At 46.4% G+C, this 17,523-nt stretch overlaps 1 protein-coding gene across 14 annotated transcripts in view; it reads right to left on the reverse strand.

Moving 5' to 3' along the window:
- Window positions 1–17,523, reverse strand: part of MACF1 (microtubule actin crosslinking factor 1) — a 324,108-nt gene that overhangs the window by 62,579 nt on the left and 244,006 nt on the right. The window lies entirely within an intron of this gene.

The raw sequence follows: 17,523 nt of genomic DNA on the forward strand, positions 1-17,523 counted from the left end.
GGGGTGGGCGCTCTATCAGCTGGGGTGACAGGCTCCTCTGGGGTGGGTGCTCTAACAGGTGGGGCTGCAGGCTCCTCCGGGGTGGGCACTGTAGCAGCTGGGGTGACAGATCCCTCTGGGATGTCATCCCTTGTGGTGGGCTCTGCAACAGCTGGTGCATCCTTCTCCATGATGGTCGCTGTAGGAGCTGGAGCAGTCCCTTCAGAAGCAGGCACTGCAACAGCTGGGGCAGCAGCCAGCATATCCTTCTCTACAGTGACCACTGAAGCAACTGGGACACGTGCCTCTATGGTGGCCACCGAAGCAACTGGTACGTCTTCCCCCGGGAAAGGCACTGCAGCAGCCACAGCAGCTCCCTCTGGGGCAGGCGCCACAGCATCCAGGACACCCTCCTCTGGGCCGAGCACTGCAGCCCCTGGGGCAGGCTTCTGTGGGACGGGTATCCATCCCTCCAAAATGGGCTCAGCACTACTAGCCCTGGTAACTTGTTCCTCCAGAAAGATACTCAGCAATGATTCTGAATCTCTCATTTCTGTCTCCCCGCCCTCCGATGATGCCACGTTCAGCTCGGGCTTTGTATCATTTACAGCTTCCACTCCATCTCCGCTCTGTCTCAGTCCACCAACCAGCAGGGGCAGATTCAGAGTATCTGACTCTGCGGACTTCCTCTGGAGATCCTGGAAGATCTGCTCTGGGAAGGCTCTGTGAACATACGCTGGGGCTTGATCCTCCAAAAGCCTGGCTTCGTAACCCAGCTCTTGCCCCTCCCCACCCTCATCACAAACTTTCTCCTTGGACAATTCACAAGGATCCACGTTTCCCAAGGAAGTCAGACTGCTATTTTCTCCATTAATAGCTCCTTTCTCACTTTCCAAATGAATCTCATCTGTTAGTAAATGTGAATCACATGAGAACACCTCTACTTCAGGTCCTGAGGTAACATCTGTTAGTTCATAGCTAAAAGCACGACTGAGGGGGACCCTCTCAACACACTCTTCAACATTCCCCTCAGGGTGACTGCAGTCTACCTGGGACAAACTGCCATTTTCTTTGGCCAGCTCAGCTACAAAGCCTGATAAGTCGTCTTCCTGGGAAGCCCTGTGATCAGAGTTGGGCAGTCCTCCTGGGTCAAGCTTTCCCAGTGACTCCAGATCAGCTGGGTGTCTGAAATTAAATTCCCCTACAGTCTCGGGGCTAGAAGGCACTTTTTCACGCTCCTCCTCACTAATAGTGGAAGTGTCTCTCCTGGTATCAGAGCAGACAATAAGTTCCATAGCATTAGGCACCTGAGAAGAATCCAGGGCATTAAAATAGTCACAATCCAATCCAGTATCAGAGTCTTTTACCCTTACATTTAAAAGGCCCATGCGTTCCTCTTCTAAGGCAGCCCCTGGAAAATGACTAATTACAAGTGCATTTTCTGCATCCTGGGATGGGGCCAGCCCTTCAGAAGAGGCTTGATTCTCTAGCTCAGCTAGAGGAGTTACTCCTTCTTCACATAAACACTCCTTTTCAAGTTCAAGAAACATCTGCACTGAATCTGTGTCAGAGAGCTGCTCTGAATCAAGAGGACCAACAGTACATTCTAAGTCGGAAACAAGACCCTCCAGCCCCTGAGCAGTTCTGTTTGTCAGCTCCCCTACAGCACTCTCACCTGTGAGAACACAACTGTAATCCAGAGGTGTATCCTCGAGAACAGAAGCCAAATGGTTCTTAGCTGACTGTAGGTCATCAGAGCAACAAATCTGACCAAGAGCTAGGTGGTCAACAGTTCTCAAGACAGCAGCTGAGCAATCGGTCCCATCCTCTGCCACTGCTAAAGTGTTTGCTTGTTCTCGTCCTTCAAAAATATCTGCCAGGCTGTTCTTTTTCTCATCTGCCGTTAGAAAAATCTTTCCTCTCTCTGACAGTTTCTCTCCCTCCCACTCCTCCTCAGCTTCCATCATGATCCATCGCTCATCCTCCTCAAACTTTAGCTCAGACTCTGTTTTCTCTCTCAGGCTGGGAGTTATGAGAATATGCAATTCTGGATCCAATAGCTCTTCACTCAGGCAAGGGGAGAGAGGAGGCAGTTCCACAGTGCAGGCTGTGTCCCCAAGGGGGTGCTGCTTCTCGCTGAAGCCTCCCTTAGCCAAACTTTTCATGGCTCTGGGCCAGGTTGCACTTGAGAATCTGTGTTCCTGCATTACATCTGTGCTACCACTTGCAGCTGCAGCTTCTGATTCTAGAGGCTGGAATTCATGGGGAGAGCGCTCCCTGTGCGGCTGCAATCTGAAGTCTTGGCACTCCCCGCTTAAATTTTTCACATCCTGCACTTCTGGAGTATCTATGGATTTGGACACATGTTCCAGAGTCACTGATTCTGACTGAGGTTCCCTGTGGTCCAAATGACCAGAACTTTCTGTTAATGCAGCACTGGATTCCTTCTTCTCTTGCAAGGAAGGATTTGAAGCCCCAGCTTCTGAAACCTCACTGAGAGAAGCTTCTATCCTTTCTGCAAATTCTGGGAAATTGGGTGGCATGAAGGACTTCCATGATCTCCTGTTAACATTATCTTTGCGTTCTGCATTTGGTCGCCTTCTGGGTGGCACGGGTGCTGACTTCTGCACATCGCTGCTTAACTTTAGTGCATCAAATATTATCCTCTCATCCAGCTTTTTGCCTTCTGGGGCTCTAGATTCAAAAACATTAGATGCTGCTCCTAACGTACCATTGCTGGATATAGTACCTCCTTCCATCTTTTCCATGGTGCTTTTTGATGTCTGATTAAGCTTTGACCCCTGGTCAATTTGTTCATTTATCCTCATTGTATCATATATAGATCGCTGTGGAACATAACAATCCTCTATATAGCCATCTTCTTCCTCTCCTTTCCCCAGGCAGGTGGGGTTCTGCCTTAAACAGTCTGGCCTGCTGAGTGGCTTACCCATACTTTTTCAATCAAGATGAAACATCAACCTTTTAAAAGTTTTTCACCGGTTACCCAAAAATGCATTCTGCATAAGTTAAAAATCCTTTTACATGTTCACAACTGGGGACCACCAATTGGATCTGCCTTCCAGAAAGGCCTGCAAGTCCAACTCTGAAACCATTCTGGGAGAAGCTCTAAAAGAAACAGCTTTTTCCTCACAGGCTAACAGCCTCATAGTTGCAGACAGTTAAGTGGTATAATTTAGTCAACAAACAAAATAATTCCTTGTATGGCTTCTTTTGTGTGTCTTTTAAGAGCACTGCTGTTTCTAATTCAGTCAGTAAAAAACAACAAAAAAAACCCCATCTGATACTGACAAGTCTTTTTCAGAATCTAGTTCCACTCACTTCTCACCCAGAGTTGGAAGAAGCTTTATACCAATTGTGTCCTTTAATAACAATGGCACAGCCTCCCCAGTCTTCAAGAATGGCCCAAGCTCCTAAGAATTCCTTTCATTTTATCCTCAGTTCCAGTCCTGGAGAGTCCAGCTGGTCTGAATTAGCCCTTCGTCCTCCCTAGTTCGGGTGTTTGCATTTGAACTGCGCTGGTCGGCGGATATTCCTGCAACTTTAAACACAGGAAGTCCTTCATTCGGGGCCAGCTTGGGGCTTCCTGTCTCCAAAACATCATGGCATTGTTGTGGCTCCCAGAACAGCCCTGCGCTGTGGCCGCAAAACAAGGCGAGTGGAGCCCGGCGCCGGGCCTTTGAGAGGCCGGCAGGCTGCAGCAGCGGCCGAGGGCCGGTCCAAGGGCTCGCTCAGCGCGGCCCACTCCCCCGCGCCGTGCCGCGCGCCCCGAGGGCCAGGGATGCCTCACCGCAGGCTGGCAGGTGGCTCCGGGCTGCGCCGGCCTCCAGTCCCGCGCTCAGGAAGTTAGTTTGTCCCTCCGGCAGCTGAGTCCCGCGTGCTGTGGGCGCCGCCTCCCCCGCCGCCGCCAGTCCCCGGTCCGCAGCCGCCGCGCCGTGGGCTGCATGTCAAGCAGCCGCCTCTATTCTCCGCCACCGCCGGCCCCGCGGCCCCGCCGTCCTCCCCGCCCGCAGCTGTCACGGTCCCGGCATGCAAACTTCTGGCTGGGAACAAAAGGCTCCGCTCGGGCCGGGCGGGGGCGAGCCCTCCTCCCTCGCACAGAGCGGCCCGCTCACCCGCCGCTCGCTGCAAGTGCTGGGCTGGCGGGCGGCTCTCCTCCCCCTTCCCCGCGCCGCCCCGCCCCGCCCGGGCAGCCCCCCTGGAAGCCCGGGAGCGCGACGCGGAGAGCCAAGGGGAGGAGGGCGGAGGCGGAGCCGTGGCGGGGGCAGGGAAAAGGAGCGACCCGAGCCGAGAGGAAGGGGGCGGCGGAGAGGATTGGAGGCCGAGGCGGAGGGGGCGGCGCTTCCGCGCGGTTCGGGGCCAGGAAGCCGGGGCTCCAGCCGCTCGGCTCACAGAGCCCACGCCCACCGCGCCCCAGGGCCCGAGGGAGAGCCCCGCCCCCAGAGAGGGCGAGAGGAGGGGGGCGGTACCCGCGCGAGGCTCGGCCGCGCCGCGCAAATCCCCTGACAAAGGAAAGCCCCGCCCTCTTCCCTCTGGCCCGACCCCCTGCCACCGCCCCCGCACCCCCCCAGCCAGCGTCCCGACCCGCCGGGCTCCGAGCCCAGCCCAAGGGCGAGCGAACCCAGAGGGGCGCCCCCGCCTCCCCACAGCCAGCGGGTTCTGGCAGGGGCCGCTCGGGGCCCCATCTGCCGGCGGGGTCGCGTCGGTTGCCGCGGGCTGCAAGCATGGCTCTCGGCTCCAGCTCCAATGTCCTAGTCCCTCCAATGTCACCTTTAGCGCGCCCCTGCCGGGCCCAAGAACACTAGCCTTAAACCCGGCACTTTCCGGTGTCCGAAGGCATTCTGTTACGCCCAGAGGCCAAGTTATTGGATGAACTCTAGGCACCTTCTCTCTTTCCCTTCTCCAGTACATCAGGTCTCGGTCCATCCTCCCACCAGAACTGCTCTGCCCGCAGACTTGAGAGGTGGCAATGACTGAGGAAGGGGGGCGGGGCGGTGGAGACGCAGGCAGCAGAGACCCACGCCCTAACACCTGGGCTCCTTTATTGCTGCGCACATCCAAGGAAACCTGAGCCTCCCTGGAGCCAGCTCAAAAGCATGCGTCTGTATTTCAAGTCTCAAAACGGAAAATACGAGAGAGAAAAGTGGCCAACAATCCGGGCCACAGTTTTTGGCTTTTAGAAAAGCCATCTAATCACCTGGTGACTTATTTAACCCAGGGAAGTTCAAAGGGCAACCCAGGAAACTGTCCAACAGAGACAGCTGCATTTCTGAAGGGGTGCAATACTCTGCTACCTTTGTGATGGTCATTTTCTGATTTTATGAAGGAAAAGCAACAAAGTCTATTAAAATTTCTGAATCTCTTTTGAACCATGTGGTCAATATAGATGGTTAAACTTTGTAAAAGTTATTTCTATCCTTTACACAGTGAGTGAAGCCAATAGTTGGCACATGGAGATCTGGCAGTGAACCCCCAAGCTGAGCCTTAGGCTTAACTTAGAGAGCCAAAGAGGTCCTTGGCAAAAATGAGGTGTGGGCTGAAGCCTTTGGTCAGAATTCAGCAACTAAAGGGGTGCCTGCCTGGCTCAGTCGGTAGAGCATGTATGCCACTCTTGATCTCGGGGTCATGAGTTCTTGAAGAATTAAGAAACTCAAAAAAGACCGTTTACTGGCAAAATGTGTTACACTTCATTTCTCACTTCAAAAGAGACTGCTGATCAATTCTGCCCTCTCAAATCCAAAGGACTATCTCCCCATCTGTAAACTGAAGGGGAAGGGGATAGACTAGATTGTGCCTTGATAGCCTTTCTAACTTTTTCTTTAGTTCTAAAAGTTTTAAAGAAGCCATACCAGAATCCTGAGTCTTCCTGGTCCTATACTACAAGATATTAGAAACCTTGTCCCCTGAGGAACAAACAGTAGAAAGAACCAAGAATTCTTGACCTAGAGAAGGTTCCAGGCAATGTGATCAACGTGAAGTATCTGAAGGGCTGGAATGTGGGAGGAAGGAGGCTTGTTCTGGATGTCTCTTTAAGCTGGCACACTAAGATCCAAGGGCAGATTTGGAACCAACAAAAAGCTTTTTCATAGCTATTCAAAGAATAGAGTGTCCCCTAAAGTGATGACTTTCCTGACCCTGGAGGTGTTTGAGCAGAAATTCATGCAATCATTTGGCAAGGATTTGGGGAAACAAATCCTCAATCAGTTTGTTCAGGATGAATTTTAAGGTGCCTTCTAACTCTGACACACTGTGATCCTAAGGTACGATCAGCTTACAGATCTGATACTTAACATTTCAGGGAATCTGGGTCTTAATTTTCCTTTAATTATTCAGTACAACTGGAAAAACCCAGGGAAGGCAAGATCAATTTCACTAGCAAGTCTCCCTGGCCAAATACACTCACTTAAGTGTTCAGATATCATAACAGACTGTTTAGTGTGCCAGGCCCCTCTGGTTGGAAGAATCTGAGGAATTCTGGCTCTTGACTAGGGTGGGTGGTTATTCCATTATAAAGAATGATCTTGATGTGGAATCACAAACTTCATGGCCAGAAATTCCTTTCCTGTTTCCTCACCAAGTCAGGTGCCAACTAATTTAGTCTTCTTAATCCCTCCCCACACCTATCTATCTACCTTATTCTCACTACTCTGGCCAAATGCTCCATATTGTAATATAAATAAGGAGGGCATTTTAACAACTATGAAGTTCAAATTCGAAGTATTTATTGGCTTAAGTTACACTCTCTCACTAAAGTGTTAAGAGACTATTATATCGAAATCTCCCCAAAATTCAAACACAGTCTTATAGAAAGGATTACATAAAGTTGCCCAATTCTCTCTCCCACCACAAAAAAAGAAGCCAGAGAGTGCTATCTGAGTGCACTGCTCCTTTTTTATCATCAGTATGTGTTTAGGAAGAAATCAGGAAAGGAAGCACAGGCTCTTTCCTCCATGTCTTTTTTTTTTTTTTTAATGTGTTCATGAGTTTCTCTTTAGTTTTGGTATGTGGAACTCTGCCAATGCCATCTCAGTGACTGAAATAAATACCTGATATAGCTTTCAGCCTCTTGTTACCCTGATAGCTCCAACAAAAAAAGCATCTGTTCATTTCACATGCCGTGTGTAAACTTTTTAAAAGACAAGTACAGGGAGCTCCAGAGAACCTCTTTGGATGCTTCCCCCACTCCTATAGCCACCAATATAAGTGCTGAAGCCAAATTTCAAATTAGTTTCCAGTTAGTTGATTACAGAGTTCAAAGAATTCTCTACTTATATTGAAATTCCTAAGAACGAAATTTGGTGTCAGATTTTCTTTCAGTGAACTTATTAGAAAGAACAATCCTGGCCCTTCCTGCTTTCTTCTTAATTAAAGACAGCTGGGTGGAGTCTCCTCACACCCTAACACAGCTCCCTCTCCAAGTTTTGAACCCAACATTTTGCCTTTGCTCCAATCTTAAACCACCAGCCCCATTAGGACAATCTGGAGACCCAGATCCACACTTCCCCAGATTCTTTAATGCCTTTTCATGCACCTCTGTCTTGGAGGATTAGTTCTGATTAGAGGGGGATACAGAAGACTGGTTACATCTTGCACATTTTAAATCTACAAAATGCCTTTCATCTTAGGCTCGCTAGACTTTACAAGCATTTATTTAGTGGCAAGTGGAAACTCCACAGTATTAGTCTGTACCTGTTGGGCATCAGTAACTAGCATCCTAAGGTGTTTTTATTACATAAAGATGGCTACAGAGTGGCTCATTAAGCAATACAACGTGATGTGAAGCTTCTTTTAAATGGGATACTAAGGATTTTGATGCTCTGTGAGCTCACATGTATTTCCAAACCCATGAGAAAACTTTCCACACACTCTGCAGGAACTCTCATGACCCTTGTGAGCCCTTTCCTGCTTGCAGACTTTCCAAAAGACAGTGTATTAATCCCTCTTTTAGCCACTCAACAAGATAGTAATGACAAAAGCACGGGGCTCTGCGAATTAGAAAAGACTGGACAGAAGAGTGGAGGGAACGAAGGCAGGGGAAGTCAGGGAAGGCTTAATGGAGGGAATTACATTTACTCACTAGGATGTGGATATGTAGGGATGGTGAAGACAAGATTTCTAAGTGAAATGCTAGAGACAGGGACCCTAAAGAAGCAAATTCAAAGTCAGCATGGCTTAAGTACAGGGTGTATGAAAGGGAAAAATGAGAGGTCAGAAGGGTAAGTAGCTCAAGGCCAGTTCATCAAGGCCCTTGAATGCCAAGCACGAATTTATGCTTTATTCAGAAAACCATTATGATATTGAGATTTACTTATTTAAACTTACTAGGGGCTCATGAGAGTTACTGAGTGGTGTGAGCAAAGTTTCCCAAGAATTTGGGACTGGGTGCTCATTAAACTGCCATTTAATATACATGATCTCATTTTAAAAATCCAAATTCTTAAATTATAAATGAAGCTTGAGGTGGTAAACTTACTTGTCCAAAGTAGCATAGCTATTGAAAATCCAGGCTGTTAAGATTTGAGCTTATGTCTGATGATACTGCATTGGTGTATGTACAGAATAAGCTGTAGATGGGGGAGACTGAAGGTAGAGCAATCAGGAGGACTTTGCAGTTCAGTCAAGAGGTAACAAAAGCCTGAACTCATGAAAATCAGGAAGGGAGCTGTGAAGGAAATGACAGAGACAGAATATTTGGACTTCACAACTGACCAGATAGGAGGTAGAGGTTAAGGATAATATAAACTTAAAATAATGCTGTAGCGTTAGTCTTGTATTCCCGAGGGCATAATTGTCCTATAAAATAGTAGCAAAGGGGAAGAAACTATTTGAAAACGTAAACATTCATTCCAGGACCCTGGAATCATGACCTGAGCCGAAGGCAGACGCTTAACCATCTGAGCCACCCAGGCGCCCCTACCAAAGCAATTCTTACCATCGATCAATAAACAACCAACTTAGGTTTGAATGTAAAGGACTAGACCCAAATCAGAGCTTTTCCTCTGGGAACGAACTGCAAGATGACAGAGACATTAAATGGGTCACTTAGATGCAATGAATTCAAGCTAGAGGAGGCCTCAGAGAAGTTCAATTTCTTTGAATTCTTAGCATCTTCTTCCCTTGACTTATATATACATATAACCGAATATTAAAAACATGTCTGCTGAAATTGTGAAGGATTAAAGCTTTTCTGTAAAACTATCTGGATTTGGTATATATGCTTGGCACAGAGATTAAGTGTATCTGTGTTTTTAAGCTGCTTTCCTCTGAAACTAAGCTGATACCTTTTCCCCTCACACCTCAGTGTTTTAATTAAAGACTGATTAATATTAAGAGGTGTCTCTCCCAAAGAGGCTGACTTGGTACTTGCCATTGTATGGCAACAGAAGAAGATAACATGGTCTATGTTAAAAGCTAATTAGGCCAAGGACCCTGAGGTCATGAAAGCTGATCTGATGGGTAACTCTGAGTTACTGGGGAAGTCACTGAGCTGGTAATGGCTTCTGGTTAATTCTGGTTAATGATATGAAAATAACACTGATTTGTAGAGCACATAAGCCAAGGTCAAAATGGTCTCAGAAAAACATGCTGGCTGTGGGATTTTGATATGAATAAGTTAACAAGTTAATGAGTAAGTAAGCAAACGTGTATGTATGTATGTGTACATAAAGTATGTTTAAATTTGTGTTACGAGTCATGACCTACACTGCCTATATACTGCAACTCTAAGGTTAGAAACCAGCTCTACACTTGTTCCCCACAAAAAACTGCTCAGGAAAGCTATTTGTCCATCCACTTGTTTCACGGCTGCCACTGAGCTAATTTTACTGTACTCTCATAATTTCCATTTTTCCAAGAAGAGAAAGAACTAATCTAATCAGGTACTGGGCCTTAGAGCAAATCTTCTGGAGAATAATTATCTCTTGGCACAAAGGGTGTAACTTATTAAAAAGATTTCATAATATTCTAATTTGTATGCCTGGATACATTTTTTTAAAAATAAGAGATTATTTTCATTTACTGAGCACTTAATATATGCCTAGTGCTTTCATCTATAACACTTCATTTAACTCTCATAAAAACTCTAAAGGTATGATTTACCATTTCACATTTTATAGTTAAAGCAATTCTACAGAGAGGTTAAGTAATTTCCCCCAAGGTCACACAGCTAGTAAATGATAGAGCCAGAATTCAAAGCTGGGTATTTCTGACTCAAACTCATTCCATTTTTTTTTCTTTTTTACTACACTAAGTTGCATGAAATACGAAGACTCTTCCTAGCCGTGAACTAATCGGGTTGGTGACAAAGACTCTAACGTGATGGATAACAACTACAAGACAATATTTCAGGGTCTGGCTTTCCTTAAGTGCACTTGAAGTAGCAGATTTCTTTCTTTGTTTCATTCAGGCTAATATCAAAGTGAAATTGTGTTCCTTTAATATATGCTAACTAGTAGAGAAGGAAGGGAATCCACAGGCAAGGAGAGGGGAGGAATCTAGGCTAGAATTAGAATTTCTCAGGATTCACAGGATTTGCCTCAAGTCTTGCAAAGTAGACAGCATTTTTGAATCCCAGAGCTCACATGGCTTATGAGAAATAAAGAGCACTCATCCAGTCAGTCACTAATCTCCAAGTATATGCACACCAATATGTTAACTACTTTGAGGGACACAAAAATAAATTTATTGAGATTAGAGATGGGTCAAATGCACAGAATCAGAAAACACCAAAGTTTGGCAGTCTATGATAAAGGCCAAATGAGTTACACATCTTAAGTGGTTTAGGAGAACAGGAGAAGTAGTGAGCTGGGTAGATCAAGGAGGCTTTGGGGAAGACACGGGACTTGAATCAAACCTTGAGGTTTGGGTAGAAATAGGCAAAATGTATAAGGAGTGTTTGGGATGAGTGGATGGAGTGGGTGGGTGGTCCATATAGGAAATAAGACTGGAAAAATAGTGGGGATCAAATATGGAGTTTCCATGGCTGGAGAAGGAAAAGACTAGGGGCACAGATATAGACCAATTCTGAAGGATGCCATCATTTAATCCCTCCGATCAAATGGCTCCTACATTGATCTGGGTGAAGGATAAGCATCCACAGAAAGAAGGGTGAAAACAGACAGAAGCTAAGGGAAAAGCATCTTGGAGGCCCACGTTCTAGAAGGCTACAGCACACTTTGTTTTTTCTGTGGGAACCATGTGCGTACACGCTTGCTGTCCAATCAGAGAAGCTCTCTGCATTCCTAACAGAGGATCCTTTGTTCCAAACAGCAAGGCTCAAAAGAGACAAAGTCTGATAAAATCACACTGAGATCGGACTCCCAGCTGGTGCAGGGGCTGATGCCATTCCATAACACACCCTACAGGAAGCAGCCTGAGATACACAGCTGATTGATTTCCACAGCAGGAGCCTTGTGGCGGGGTGGGGTGGGGACTGGTCAAGCATTAAGAGAATTCTTTAGCCACTGACTCAAATTAGTTCACCAGGATCCTGACTTTGTCCAACAGATCTGTGTAAGTCACTCTCAGAACTAACACCATTTGTTAACTAATTTTTGAAAAAAGGGAGGAAAACCATGAAGCTCTGCCAGGCAGTGGAACTCTTTTGTCAGTTAACTCTTACTTGTCATGGCATCTGAAGAGGGGGGAAAATATCAAACCCCCACCTCTCTCTAGAAGTGGGCTGAAAAAGATGCTAGTAGCAGCCTCTCCAGTTATGACAGTCAAAAATGTCATTGGCTATTGCCAAATGTCCCGTAAGGGGCAAAACTGCCCCCAGTTGAGAACTATTGGTCAAGCATGGCCTTTGGTGCCAAATAAACCTTTCCAATCCCAGCTCTAACAGTCACTTGCTGTTGGCTTGAACAAGGTACTATAACACCTTCAAGTTGCAGTTCTCTTGTCTGCAACTGGAATTTTAAATGTCTTATTGATGGGGGGTTAGGCTTTGAGCTCACTTAGACTTAGGGTGTCTCTCACCGTACTTGCCACCACCACACGTCACTGCCACTGTACTCCCTTGTACCCGCTTCCCATAACACACTGTCCCCTCAAAGAGGCCTGGCACAGAGCAAGTGCTCAGTAAGAATGGACTGAAAGGAATAAGGAGCCCCTTCCTCCCAACCCCCACCACCACGTAGCACTTATTCTTATCCCGGAGTGGCCAAAGTTCTGAAGGGTCCACATTTCAAATCACAGTTAGCACTGTGGAAAACACAGCTTGTGAAGGCCTAGGGAATAAGTGTATCCCATTAATCTTCCACGGCCAATACCAGAGACTGGTATTTGAAAAGCACTCAGTAGTGGTAGTGGCTAAGTATTAAGGAAGGTGGGGAGGGAGCACATTCTTCCCATAGCTAGGTTTTCCCAACCAGGACAGCTGAGACTTGGGAAGAATCTGTTTGGCAGGAGACAGCCCTTTGGTGCAGTGATGCTTTGGTGCAGTGACCTGACACGACTCCCAGTGGGACTCATTTCATTCCTGGTGAACCAACCAACCCTAACAATCAAGTGCCCTTCAGAGCAACTCATCACACTTCCTAGAGGTTCTCTGCTTATGCTATGGCTCATGTGCCAGCCAGCTAGCTTGAAAGTGCCTAGGATTTTTCTGAAGCTAAGGCTGACGACTAGGCCAAGGCTTGAGACCGGTTACCGTTCATCTCCAGACACAATAAGAAACCGTCCTGTTCTGCAAGTCTGTGCTTATCTCAACCGTGTTCACTAATCAAATAATCAACAATGAACCCAAGTTCTGCATGAGGTAAATTCTAGTTTTTCTGGAAACATATTTTTCTTCCTTCACGTACAGAATCATATGGTGAACCCTAGTTGCAAATGCTACATGCTGACACGATATGTGAAGGATTTCAGTAAACTCAAATCAAACTGCTCAGTCCTTTCTTTTGTTGCTTTAAAATCTTCCCTTGCTATCAAAATTTCCAGACTTTTTTTTTTTTTTTTTTTTTTGGTGGAATCCATCAACGCCTTCTTGACGACCTTCCATTTGGTCTTACTACCTTCACTGAGGCATGAGGCTCCTTTAAGATGATGTAATGGCTGCAATCTTGGGCTTTTGCTTTGTGATGCTGATATTTAAAACACTAATGGGGATACTGGAAAATGGGGCTGGAAAAAGTTCAACATGAAGCAAACCTAAAGTCCTTAAAGGTACCTTCTTCACCTTCTCCCCACCCAGTTGCTACAGTGGGGGCAGAGAGGATTATTACAGAGCACTGGGATTCTTTGGGTGGGGGGCTAGGGGGTGGTCTCCGAAGGGTTAAAAATAGCAGCAGCCAAACTGTGAGTTCTGGGAGAGCAACTGACAGACCATAGTCTCCCCTTAAAGGCACGGAACGAGGAAGCTTCCTGAAGTATTTCCACACAGGAAGTTCCTCTTCTCTTTAGAAATGCATCATCAACCAAACACCTGCATCAACAACTCCACGAAAAATAAACTGCTGACGCCAGGGAAAGTGCCTAGGAAATTTTAAACTAGACATGGATCAGTACCGGCAAAAATCAAGAATCCAGGGCTTGGCCTAAAGGAAGGCTGACTTAGAGCCAGTTGCTGCTACCACAGTCTTAATCAGATTATGAGAAGGCGTCTGCTACATAAATATTTAACTTAATCAACCAGCACCTTTTCCAGCTGAAGTTTCCCACACGTAGGTGGCAATTTTCTTCAAAGGCAGTGGTTCTCAACCGAGGGAGATTTTTGCCTTCCAGGGCACGTTCAGCAATGTCTGGATATTCATTTTTGGTTGTTACACTGGGGGAGGGTTGCTATTGGCATCTAGTGGGTAGAGATCAGGGAGGCTGCTAAACATCCTGCTGTGCACAGGACAATCCCCCACCACAAAGAACTATCCACCCAAAATGTCAAGAGTGCTGAGGCTGAGAAACCCTGTTCTAGGGCATTCGCTTTCCTTCCTTGGACCCTAGTAGTTCCTATGGGAGTAGCCGCATGGAAGGAAGGAAGGAAGAAAACCAAGACAGGCCAACGGTCAGCACGAGGCAGGAGAGGGGGTGCCTACTCAACTTACCTTGCTGTTGTAGAGCGGGAGATACTGAAACCTCTAGGTGACAGACAGGTCACACCAAGTGTGATTTCCTTTCTTTCCAGGGGCAGGTAGATAATGCTGATCTCATCTGCTTTATTCTCTAGTGAATCTAACTGGCAAAACCATAGATGGGCTGATACTGTCTTTGTAATTGTTTGAAAGGCAGGAAAGTATCTTTGTGCAAATTGGCAGCCTTTCAGCTCCACGTCAGGCCCTGTCTTCTAAGAGTTTTCATGTGTGCTCAGAGGGAAGCCTAAACTCGCCTTTCATGAAGCAAAAAAAATCAAACGAAGAGGTTTACAGGGCTTTCTTGTTCTGGCATTATGGTGGGATACTGAGGTCTCCAGACAAAGGCTGTAAGCATGCACAATCCCTGACCCTGGGCTCTGCTCAACCTGAATTAGTATTGAGAACAGTCCTAAGCAAGCCCGCTGCCTTAGTATATCCCACCAGCCCAGCCTCAAAGGCAAAGAAGGAAAAGACCAATGGGCTTGGATGCTTCCAATGCACCATTAGGTGAAGTGAACCTTTGTGAGAAACCTATAGACCCTAAAAAGGTTTCCATTTTTCCCACTTGTTTTTTCTTGTCACTGAGTGGTAGAGTGCTGAATCTGAAGCCTGGCCTGAATACACAGTAAATATAAATTAACACATGAAATACAGAGTACAAAGGGCATCTGGGTTTCTTGACACTGCTCTTGATGCCTAAACCACCACCAACCTCCTGACTGAGAGGCCATGGTGGTTCTTGGGCAGGGGTGTCTCTCTCTCTCTCTCTCTCTCTCTCTCTCTCTCTCTCTGTGTGTACAGGAAGGGGTTGGTTTGAGATTTAGAATGATCTCAATTCTTGACCATAAAACTAGCACAGGGAATTTCAAAATGAGGAAAGCCTCTTGTTATCATCAGAATTAAAAGATTTCTTTGGCTTAAGTTTCAGTGAAATAAAGGTCTTGTTAGTGTCTGTTATGCACATACAATTCCTTTTCCTCAATAATCACTGACTCTCTTGTTCAGGAAAACAGAATTTCCTGAAGAGATTAGCCAAGGTCTTTTCCTTCCTGTTCTGAAAACACGCTCAACATTCTCATTTGAGATTTCTGGAATGACTGAACCCAGTCAAGTGCCTAATTCAGGAAGGTTTGAGGTCTTTGCCTGTTTACAGTGGGAGAGGACTCTCTTTCCATTTGACAGATCCTCACTGGTTGACCAGATTCTATCATTTATTCAGATGTATTTGACGGAAAAGCCTTTCCTCGGAATCATGACTTTCAGTTTTTCACGTTCATTTAAGGAGGAAATAACTTTTCCCACAAGCTGCCTCTCTACACATTTCTCAGCACCACTGCACAGTCCCAAGTAAGCCCGGGGCTGATCCCAGACCTGACTCATCTGTCTATTCGGCCCATCCGCAGTGGAGTTAGCCAGGTCTGAGCACAGCCCATGCTTCTGTCTACAGACTCATATCCTCTTCTTTTTAGCAGATTCTGTGCTGAGAGTGTGATCCCATTAAAAAAAAAAAAAAAAAAAAAAGGCAACAGGGCTCTATCTCAGGACCCTGAGACCATGACCTGAGCCAAAGGCAGACGCTTAACCAACTGAGCTACCCAGGTACCCCTCTGGTTTTGACTTATTAAAAACACTCTGAATCTGAAAGCAGAGTCACGCTTTATGAATCCGGTCTGCTGCTTTAGCGAGGGAAGATTAATCCATTGCTGGATATAGAGCACATTAACCCCAAACTCAATACTCAAACCATGAAAATGACTCAGTCCTCAGAATGCGTCCAAAAAGACCTTCCCTTTACTCAGCCTCTAGGGGACTGTGGAACTGACACACTGAGCTTTTCCCCCTCCCATTGTTTTCACTTCCCATGAGCTCAGCAGGAGCAGAGCCAGGAGTGTGCTCCTCCCCTCCTGACCAAAGGCCTTTGCTGGGAGGAGGCAAAAACTCTTCCCAACGCCTTTGACTTTATAAGGTGGACCTGTGGAACCAGGCTTCTGATTTGCGCCCCCAACTTGAGGCGGATGCACACAGGGCACACAACTCCACCACCCTCTTTCTCTCTCTTTTCTTCCAGTCTTGCATTTCAACACCAGTCCCCTGCCGAGAAACACACTTTGAGGTGACCAGCTCATCAGTGTCTGGTCCCAGCCTTCACAGGGTATTGGTAGTGGGAGGCTTATTCTTAGAAATCAGTGAAATAAATATGCTATCATAAACAACGAAGCAGTGACCGAACTCTGAGCACTTCCAGGCTACATACTAGGCTACAAATAAAATACAGTAATGTCCAGTAATTTCTTAAAATCTTCCAGCTACATCAAAATTCAGAATGTTTCTAGCAACCAAGGATTAAATGAAAAGGAAATGATTAGTTGTTCTCAAATCCAAACACTCTGTATGCCTGCCTGTGGACTCTTTTTTATATTCCAGCTTCTATTTAATGCAATTTTAACAGGCTTGTTTACTTCATTTTCTAGCTCACTGAAGATGAGAAGCAAGGGACAGACTGCTAAAGGCAGGCCCAGGGACAGCAGTGAGAAGTAACCGCAGGAGAAAAGAATACCCGCTATCCGGGTAAGGGGGAAGAACAGAAGCTACACACACACTAAGAGGCACTAAACAAGAACTTCAATACCCAACTCAACCTGCACACTCATTTAGGAACATTCAATACAAAGCAGTCCCAAATGTCTCTAATATCCTTGAGGATATCACCATTGGAGAGAACAGCATCATCTTTTTACTAATGCTAACCTGCCCTCATCAAGAAAAACGTCTGCACAACATAGTGGTTAGAAAATTAGGCAAATAAAATATAAAATCTAGTTTGATAAAACTATTTTGGAGCCCAAAGGGATAGGCTTCAGTTTTCTAAGAAATTCATTTAGTTGGTTAGACAGTTAATCCTAAGTAACCCAGAGCCTGTAGAAGACAGTCTCTCCTTTGAGGCGTTTACAGTGGAAGAGGCAGGAACATCACACTGATGAAGCAAGAAAGGCCACCCCGCCCCTGGAATGGAGGTGTGGGAGTTTCCAAGAGGAAAACATGTGAGCTCACGGGTCTGAATTTTCCCTTCCTCCCCTCTCCTTATTTGGGGCCTCAAGAATCCCCAAAACGGTGACTTGTCACTCCAAAGTGCACTGTCTCCAGACACTGTAAGGGGTCTTCAGCCAATGTCCCGCTTCAGAGCTGAACATCCCCTAAGCTGAGGGCCCTTCTGAAACAGCCACCCTTCTGTACTTGGGTCTTGTAACTTTTCTCAGGACCACGGGGCTCTGACCTGGTGTCAACACCATCTCTCCATCTTTGTCTGTACTCGAAAGAATCCTGACAGGCGTGGGGCTGGGGGCAGGGGGGTGCTCTAGAGAACAAACTCTGATGGCAGGAGTATGATGGTGTGGATGGGAACAAAGTGCGGCCAGTAGCCTTTCCACAGCTACTCTGTGCACCAGGACGGAAAAGCAGC

Source organism: Mirounga leonina, unplaced genomic scaffold (assembly GCF_011800145.1).
Source record: "Mirounga leonina isolate KUSES-001 unplaced genomic scaffold, KU_Mleo_1.0 Mir_173, whole genome shotgun sequence".
Taxonomy (NCBI): domain Eukaryota; kingdom Metazoa; phylum Chordata; class Mammalia; order Carnivora; family Phocidae; genus Mirounga; species Mirounga leonina.